Genomic DNA, 9,423 nt, shown 5'->3' with positions numbered 1-9,423 from the left:
CGTCGCCCTGTTAGAGAGCGATCACCGGGTTGTATCTGGCACTTGGAAGGGTGTGTTTTATTAAGTATCCAGTTCTAGTTGTCATAAGGTCAAGGTACAACTCCGGGTCGTCCTTTTACCGAGGGACACGGCTATTCGAATAGATAAACTTCCCTGCAGGGGTGCACCACATAACCCAACACGCTCGATCCCATTTGGCCGGACACACTTTCCTGGGTCATGCCCGGCCTCGGAAGATCAACACGTCGCAGCCCCACCTAGGCTCAACAGAGAGGTCAGCACGCCGGTCTAAATCCTATGCGCGCAGGGGTCTGGGCCCATCGCCCATTGCACACCTGCATGTTGCGTACGCGGCCGGAAGCAGACCTAGCCCCCTTAATACAAGCGCGAGCTTACGGTCCAATGCGGCGCGCGCCACTCAGTCGCTGACGTCAAAAAGAGCTTCGGCTGATACCACGACGCTGAGTGCCCATAACTGTTCCCGCGTAGTTGGTTAGTGCGTATAGACCAAATGGCCAGACTCAGATCAAATACCAAGATCTCGTTAAGCATGTTAAGTATCCGCGAACACCGACCAGGGCCAGGCCCAGCTCTCTCCTAGGTGGTCTCAACCTGCCCTGTCGCTCTGCCACAAAGTAACAGTCGGGGGCCGTCAGGAACCCAGGCCCACCTCTACCGGGATGGAGCCACCTGTCCTTTCAGCCCCCTCATCAGAATCACTTGCGGGTACTCAACGAGCCGACCCGACTTTAGTCACCACATGTGTCATGTATATAAAGTATATAGTATATACCCGTGATCACCTCCCGAAGTGATCACGGCCCAGTAGTAAAGCATGGCAGACGGACAAGAGTGTAGGGCCACTGATGGAACACGAGCATCCTATACTAAGCAGTAGGATAGCAGGTAAGGGTAACAATCTGCAGCAACAATGACAGGCTATGCAACAGAATAGGATTAACCGAAAGCAGTAACATGCTACACTACTCTAATGCAAGTTGTATAGAGAAGAATAGGCGATATCTGGTGATCAAGGGGGGGGGGCTTGCCTGATTGCTCTGGCAAGCAGGAGGGGTCGTCAACAGCGTAGTCGGACGGGGCACCAGCAGCGGCGTCGGTCTCGTAGTCTACCGGAGAGAAGAGGGGGGAAGAAACAGTAAATACGGAGCAAACAAAGCATCACAAAACATAATGAGGTAATGCGCGGTGCTAGGTATGCCCTAACGCGGTATTAGGTGATACCGGCGAAGGGGGGAAACATCCGGGAAAGTATTCTCGGTGTTTCGCGTTTTCGGGCAGATGAACCGGAGGGGGAAAGTTGCGTGTTCGCTATGCTAGGGATGTGTGGCGGACAAACGGGCTATGTGTCCGGATTCGTCTCGTCGTTCTGAGCAACTTTCATGTAGAAAGTATTTTCATCTGAGCTTCGGTTTATTTTATATGATTTTCTAAATTTTAAATCATTTTTAGTATTTATTTAATTAATTTAATTCAAAACTGGATTTATGACATCAGCATGATGTCATGTTGACGTCAGCAGTCAATAGGGGTTGACTAGTCAACCTAACCAGTGGGTCCCACTGGTCAGTGACACATTTTAATTAAACATATTAATTAACCTAATCAGGATTAATTAGGGGTGGGCCCCACTGTCATTGACTACTTAATTAGCTAATTAGGTTAATTAGGTAACTAATGTTTAATTAGTTGTTTAGTTTAATTAATCAAAATTAATTAAGTTAATTAATTATTTATTTTTATTATTATTATTTATATTTTTTTAATTCCTTTTTTCTTTTATAAACGTTCTCAGGGGGCGTGGGCCCTGGCTGTCATAGGGCCAAGGGCGTATCGGGCTAACGGGCGTGCGGGCGCACGGGTGTGGTGCCCGTGCCCGAGTTCGACCACGGGCGCGGCCGTGGAGAGGCTGGCCGGCCGGAGCGCGTGGGCGGCAGAGGACAGCGGTGGCGGCGGCGGCTTGGCCAGAGCAGAACCGCGGCAGGGGACGGGCAGCGACGGCCACGCGCGGCCATGAGCGCGTGCGGGGGCGAGGGTGCGGGGCCGCGGCACGGACGAGGCGCGCGAGAGCGTGCGCTAGGCGGCGGCGAGCGCGGCGAGTCGACGAGCGGCGAGCGTGGCGAGGCGATGAACGGCACAGCCGGGGTAGACACGGGAGCGGCGACGAGCGCGAGCGCGCGCGCAGCGTCGGCATGCGAGGTCGCGCGAGAGAGAGGGGAGGAAGGGCGAGCGCTCACGATGGCGGTGTAGGGACGATGGCAGTGGGGCATGGGGAGGAGGGCGGAGACGAGCGGCGGAGAGGAAGCAGGCCGGCGGGGTGGCTCCGGCGTCGTGGCCTACGGCGAGGTCCTCGGGCGGCGGCAACGGTGGGATGAGCTCCCGACAGGTGACGGTGCGAGGACGGCGCAGGTAGGAGGCGAGGACGAGCGCGAGGGGGTCGACGACGGAGTGGCCGAGGCGGCGACGGGGATGGGCGCCGGTGTCAGGGGCGCGAGGCGGCGCGGGATGGGGTCCTCCCCGATCCAGATCCAGGCGAGTGGGGGGAGACGAGGGAGAGAGTGTGGTTCATGGGAGGGAGTGGGGATAGTGGTTAGGTTTCTGTCGGGTGGGTGCAGCGGGCTATAGGGGGCGGCTGGGCCGGCCTGGTTGGCCCGATGGCTAGCTGGGCCGTGGCCCAACGAGGGAGGGGGTTTTCTCTTTCTTTTGTCTTTATTTTACTTTTGCTTAATTTTCCTTTTCTGTTTTCTGTTTTACTTTAGTTCCTCTTTTATTTTAGTTTTGTAAACTATAAAAGTAGTCCCTAATTTAGTGTTAGTAAATAGGCTACTGCCACATAAGTTTGGGCAACTAAATAAAATAGTGTAATATTTTATTTTTTGTAAAAGGCATTCAACTAATTGTTTTTGCTACTGTTTAAAATATTTTTAGAGTATTAAACCTTTTCTAAAAGTGTGGTTTCTCCACCATACTTATCTATGCATTATTTGGCTCACCAGGAACATTTTAGTTTTAACATTTGAAAACTTTTATTGTTTGTTTGATTTTGAATTTGAATTTGAATCGGTTTCGAACTAATGCGAGATTAGCAACAGTAATCAAGGTGACGTGGCATCATTAGTAGATGGTTACTGTAGCTTAATTATCCGGGCGTCACAGCATCACTAGAACTGATTTCCGTGATGAACCATTTTCCAATTCGAGAGAAGGTACAACTACCCCACTCACTTCTTTCGAGATAAACTCCTTCTCTAGAAAGGATCCATTTTTAGCAACAAATATCTTGCCTTCGGATCTGTGATAGAAGGTGTACCCAATAGTTTCTTTTGGGTATCCTATGAAGACACATTTCTCCGATTTGGGTTCGAGCTTATCAGGCTGAAGCTTTTTCACATAAGCATCGCAACCCCAAACTTTAAGAAACGATAGCTTAGGTTTCTTGCTAAACCACAGTTCATATGGTGTCGTCTCAACGGATTTAGATGGTGCCCTATTTAACGTGAAGGCAGCCGTCTCTAAAGCATAACCCCAAAACAATAGTGGTAAATCAGTAAGAGACATCATAGATCGCACCATATCTAATACAGTATGGTTACGATGTTCGGACACACCATTACGCTGTGGTGTTCCGGGTGGCGTGAGTTGCGAAACTATTCCACATTGTTTCAAATGAAGACCAAACTCGTAACTCAAATATTCGCCTCTGCGATTAGATCATAGAAACTTTATTTTCTTGTTACGATGATTTTCTACTTCATTCTAAAATTCTTTGAACTTTTCAAATGTTTTAGACTTGTGTTTCATTAAGTAGATATACCCATATCTGCTCAAATCATCTGTGAAGGTCAGAAAATAACGATACCCGCCGCGAGCCTCAACACTCATCGGACTGCATACATCAGTATGTATTATTTCCAATAAGTCAGTGGCTCGCTCCATTGTTCCGGAGAACGGAGTCTTAGTCATCTTGCCCATGAGGCGTAGTTCGCAAGCATCAAGTGATTCCAAAACCCATCTGCATGGAGTTTCTCCATGCGCTTTACATCAATATGACCTAAACGGCAGTGCCACAAATAAGTTGCACTATCATTATTAACTTTGCATCTTTTGGCACATCAATATTATGAATATGTGTATCACTAAGATCGAGATTCAACAAAAATAGACCACTCATCAAGGGTGCATGACCATAAAAGATATTACTCGTATAAATAGAACAACCATTATTCTCTGATTTAAATGAATAACCGTCTCGCGTCAAACAAGATCCAGATATAATGTTCATGCTCAACGCTGGCACCAAATAACAATTATTCGGGTCTAAAACTAATCCCGAAGGTAGATGTAGAGGTAGTGTGCCGACGACGATCACATCGACCTTAGAACCATTTCCGACTCGCATCGTCACCTCGTCCTTAGCCAATCTTCATTTAATCCGTAGCCCATGTTTCGAGTTGCAAATATGAGCAACAGAACCAGTATCAAATACCCAGGCGCTACTACGAGCATTAGTAAGGTACACATCAATAACATGTATATCAAATATACCTTTCACTTTGACATCCTTCTTATCCGCCAAATACTTGGGGCAGTTCCGCTTCCAGTGACCAGTCCCTTTGCAGTAGAAGCACTCAGTTTCAGGCTTAGGTCCAGACTTGGGCTTCTTCCCGGGAGCAGAAACTTGCTTGCTATTCTTCTTGAAGTTCCCCTTCTCCCCTTTGCCCTTTTTCTTGAAACTAGTGGTCTTGTTAACCATCAACACTTGATGCTCCTTCTTGATTTCTACCTCCACAGCCTTAAGCATTGCGAAGAGCTCGAGAATTGTCTTTTACATCCCTTGCATATTATAGTTCATCACGAAGCCTTTATAGCTTGGTGGCAGTGATTGAGAAACTCTGTCAATAACACTATCATCCGGAAGATTAACTCCCACCTGAGTTAAGTGGTTATGGTACCTAGACATTCGGAGTATGTGTTCACTGACAGAACTTTTCTCCTCCATCTGGCAGCTATAGAACCCGTTGAAGACTTCATATCTCTCAACTCGGGCATTTGCTTGAAATATTAACTTCAACTCTTGGAACATCTCATATGCTCCATGACATTCAAAACGTCTCTGAAGTCCCGATTCTAAGCCGTAAAGCATGGCACACTGAATTATTGAGTAGTCATCAGATTTAGCTTGCCAGACGTTCATAACGTCCGGAGTTGCTCCTGCAGCAGGCCTTGCACCTGGCGTTTCTTCTAGGACGTCATTCTTCTGCGCAACAATGAGGATAATCCTCAAGTTACGGACCCAGTCCATGTAGTTGCTACCATCATCTTTCAACTTAGCTTTCTCTAGGAACGCACTAAAATTCAAGGGAATGGTAGCACGGGCCATTGATCTACAACAACATAGATATGCAAAAACTATCAGGACTAAGTTCATGATAAATTTAAGTTCAATTAATCACATTACTAAAGAACTCCCACTTAGATAGACATCCCTTGAGTCATCTAAATGATCATGTGATCCATATCAACTAACCCATGTCTAATCATCACGTGAGATGGAGTAGTTTTCAATGGTGAACATCTCTATGTTGATCATATCTACTATATGATTCATGTTCGACCTTTTGGTCTCAGTGTTCCGAGGCCATGTCTGTACATGCTAGGCTCGTCAAGTTTAACCTGAGTATTCTGCACGTGCAAAACTTTCTTACACCCGTTGTATGTGAACGTAGAGCTTATCACACCCGATTATCATGTGGTGTCTCGGCACGACGAACTGTCGCAACGGTGCATACTTAGGGAGAACACTTATACCTTGAAATTTAGTGAGGGCTCATCTTATAATGCTATCGTCGTACTAAGCAAAATAAGATGCATAAAAGATAAACATCACATGCAATCAAAATATGTGACATGATATGGCCATCATCATCTTGTGCCTTTGATCTCCATCTCCAAAGCACCGTCATGATCACCATCGTCACTGGCTTGACACCTTGATCTCCATCGTAGCATCGTTATCGTCTCGCCAACTATTGCTTCTACGACTATCGCTACCACTTAGTGATAAAGTAAAGCAATTAAATGGTGGTTGCATTTCATACAATAAAGCGACAACCATAAGGCTCCTGCCAGTTGCCGATAATTTTTACAAAACATGATCATCTCATACAATAACTTATATCACATCATGTCTTGACAATATCACATCACAACATGCCCTGCAAAAACAAGTTAGACGTCCTCTACTTTGTTGTTGCAAGATTTACATGGCTACTATGGGCTTCTAGTAAGAACCGTTCTTACCTACACATCAAAACCACAACGATTTTTTGTCAAGTGTGTTGTTTTAACCTTCAACAAGGACCTGCTGTAGTCAAATTCGATTCAACTAAAGTTGGAGAAACAGACACCTGCCAGCCACATTTATGCAAAACAAGTTGCATGTCTGTCGGTGGAACCGGTCTCATGAACGTGGTCATGTAAGGTTGGTCCGGGCCGCTTCATCCAACAATACCGCCGAATCAAAACAAGAGGTTGGTGGTAAGCAGTATGACTATTGTCGCCCATGACTCTTTGTGTTCTACTTGTGCATATCATCTATGCATAGACCTGGCTCAGATGCCACTGTTGGGGAACGTAACATGCAATTTCAAAAAAATTCCTACGATCACGCAAGATCTATCTAGGAGATGCATAGCAATGAGAGAGGCGAGTGTGTCCACGTACCCTCGTAAACCGAAAGCGGAAGCGTTAGGTTACCGCGGTTGATGTAGTCGAACGTCTTCGCGATCCAACCGATCAAGTACCGAATGTACGGCACCTCTGAGTTCAGCACACGTTCAGCTCGATGACGTCCCTCGAACTGTTGATCCAGCAAAGTGTCGAGGGAGAGTTTCGTCAGCAAAACGGCGTGGTGACCGTGATGGTGATGTGATCCGCGCAGGGCTTCGCCTAACCACTACGTGAATATGACCGGAGGAGTAAATCATGGAGGGACACGCCGCACACGGCTTGGAACAATTGGTGTGTCTCCAAGGGGTGCCCTGCCCACGTATATAAAGGAGGGAGAGGGAGGAGGCCGGCCCTAGGGGGCACACCATGAGGGGGGAGTCCTACTAGGACTCCCAGTCCTAGTAGGATTCGCCTCCCCCCCTCTTATTCCTTCTCATGGAGGGGAAAAAGGGGAAGGGAGAGGGAAGAGGAGAAGGAAAGGGGGTGCGCCCCCTTCCCTAGTCCAATTCGGACTCCCCATGGGAGGGGGGCGCGGCCACCCCTTGTGGGCTGCCTCCCCTCTCCCCTATGGCCCATGTAGGTGTTGGGGAACGCAGTAATTTAAAAAAAATTCCTACGCACACGCAAGATCATGGTGATGCATAGCACCGAGAGGGGAGAGTGTAGTCCACGTACCCTCGTAGACCGTAAGTGGAAGCGTTATGACAACGCGGTTGATGTAGTCGTACGTCTTCACAATCCGACCGATCCTAGTACAGAAAGTACGACACCTCCATGATCTGCACATGTTCGGCTCGGTGACGTCCCACGAACTCTCGATCCAGCTGAGTGTCGAGGGAAAGCTTCGTCAGCACGAAGGCGTGATGACGGTGATGATGAAGCTACCGGCGCAGGGCTTCGCCTAAGCACTGCAATGATATGACCGAGGTGGATTATGGTGGAGGGGGGCACCGCACACAGCTAAGAGATCAATGATCAACTTGTGTCTATGGGGTGCCCCCCTCCCTGTATATAAAGGAGTGGAGGAGGGGGGAGGGCCGGCCCTCTATGGCGCGCCCTGGAGGAGTCCTACTCCCACCGGGAGGTAGGATTCCCCCCTTCCCTAGTTGGACTAGGAGAGAAGGAAGAGGGAGAGAGGGAGGAAGGAAAGGGGGGCGCCGCCCCCCCCCCTTCCTAGTCCAATTCGGACCAGAGGGGGAGGGGGCGCGCGGCCTGCCCTGGCTGCCCCTCTCTCTCTCTCCACTAAAGCCCATTAGGGCCCATATACTCCCGGGGGTTTCGGTAACCCCCGGTACTCCGGTATATGCCCGAACTCTCTCGAAACCTTTCCCATGTGCAAACATAGTCATCCAATATATCGATCTTTATGTCTTGACCATTTCGAGACTCCTCGTCATGTCCGTGATCATATCCGGGACTCCGAACTACCTTCCGTACATCAAAACACATAAACTCATAATACCGATCGTCACCGAACGTTAAGCGTGCGGACCCTACGGGTTTGAGAACTATGTAGACATGACCGAGGCTCATCTCCGGTCAATAACCAATAGTAGAACCTGGATTCTCATATTGGTTCCTACATATTCTACGAAGATCTTTATCGGTCAAACCGCATAACAACATACGTTATTCCCTTTGTCATCGGTATGTTACTTGCCCGAGATTCGATCGTCGGTATCTCAATACCTAGTTCAATCTCGTTACCGGCAAGTCTCTTTACTCATTCCGTAATGCATCATCCCGCAACTAAATCATTAGTCATATTGCTTGCAAGGCTTATAGTGATGTGCATTACCGAGAGGGCCCAGAGATATCTCTCCGACAATCGGAGTGACAAATCCTAATCTCGATCTATGCCAATTCAACAAGTACCATCGTAGACACCTGTAGAGCACCTTTATAATCACCCAGTTATGTTGTGACGTTTGGTAGCACACTAAGTGTTCCTCTGGTATTCGGGAGTTGCATAATCTCATAGTCATAGGAACATATATAAGTCATGAAGAAAGCAATAGCAACATACTAAACGATCAAGTGCTAAGCTAACGAAATGGGTCAAGTCAATCACATCATTCTCTAATGATGTGATCCCGTTAATCAAATGACAACTCATGTCTATGGCTAGGAAACTTAACCATCTTTGATTCAACGAGCTAGTCAAGTAGAGGCATACTAGTGACACTCTGTTTGTCTATGTATTCACACATGTACTAAGTTTCCGGTTAATACAATTCTAGCATGAATAATAAACATTTATCATGATATAAGGAAATATAAATAACAACTTTATTATTGCCTCTAGGGCATATTTTCTTCAGTCTCCCACTTGCACTAGAGTCAATAATCTAGATTACATAGTAATGATTCTAACACCCATGGAGTCTTGGTGCTGATCATGTTTTGCTCGTGAGAGAGGCTTAGTCAACGGGTCTGCAACATTCAGATCCGTATGTATCTTGCAAATCTCTATGTCTCCCTCCTTGACTTGATCGCAGATGGAATTGAAGCGTCTCTTGACGTGCTTGGTTCTCTTGTAAAATCTGGATTCCTTTGCCAAGGCAATATCACCAGTATTGTCACAAACGATTTTCATTGGACCCGATGCACTAGGTATGACACCTAGATCGGATATGAACTCCTTCATCCAAACTCCTTCATTTGCTGCTTCCGAAG

This window comes from Aegilops tauschii, chromosome 5 (assembly GCF_002575655.3).
Source record: "Aegilops tauschii subsp. strangulata cultivar AL8/78 chromosome 5, Aet v6.0, whole genome shotgun sequence".
Classification (NCBI taxonomy): Eukaryota; Viridiplantae; Streptophyta; class Magnoliopsida; order Poales; family Poaceae; genus Aegilops; species Aegilops tauschii.
Note: the sequence above shows the minus strand (reverse complement) of the source record.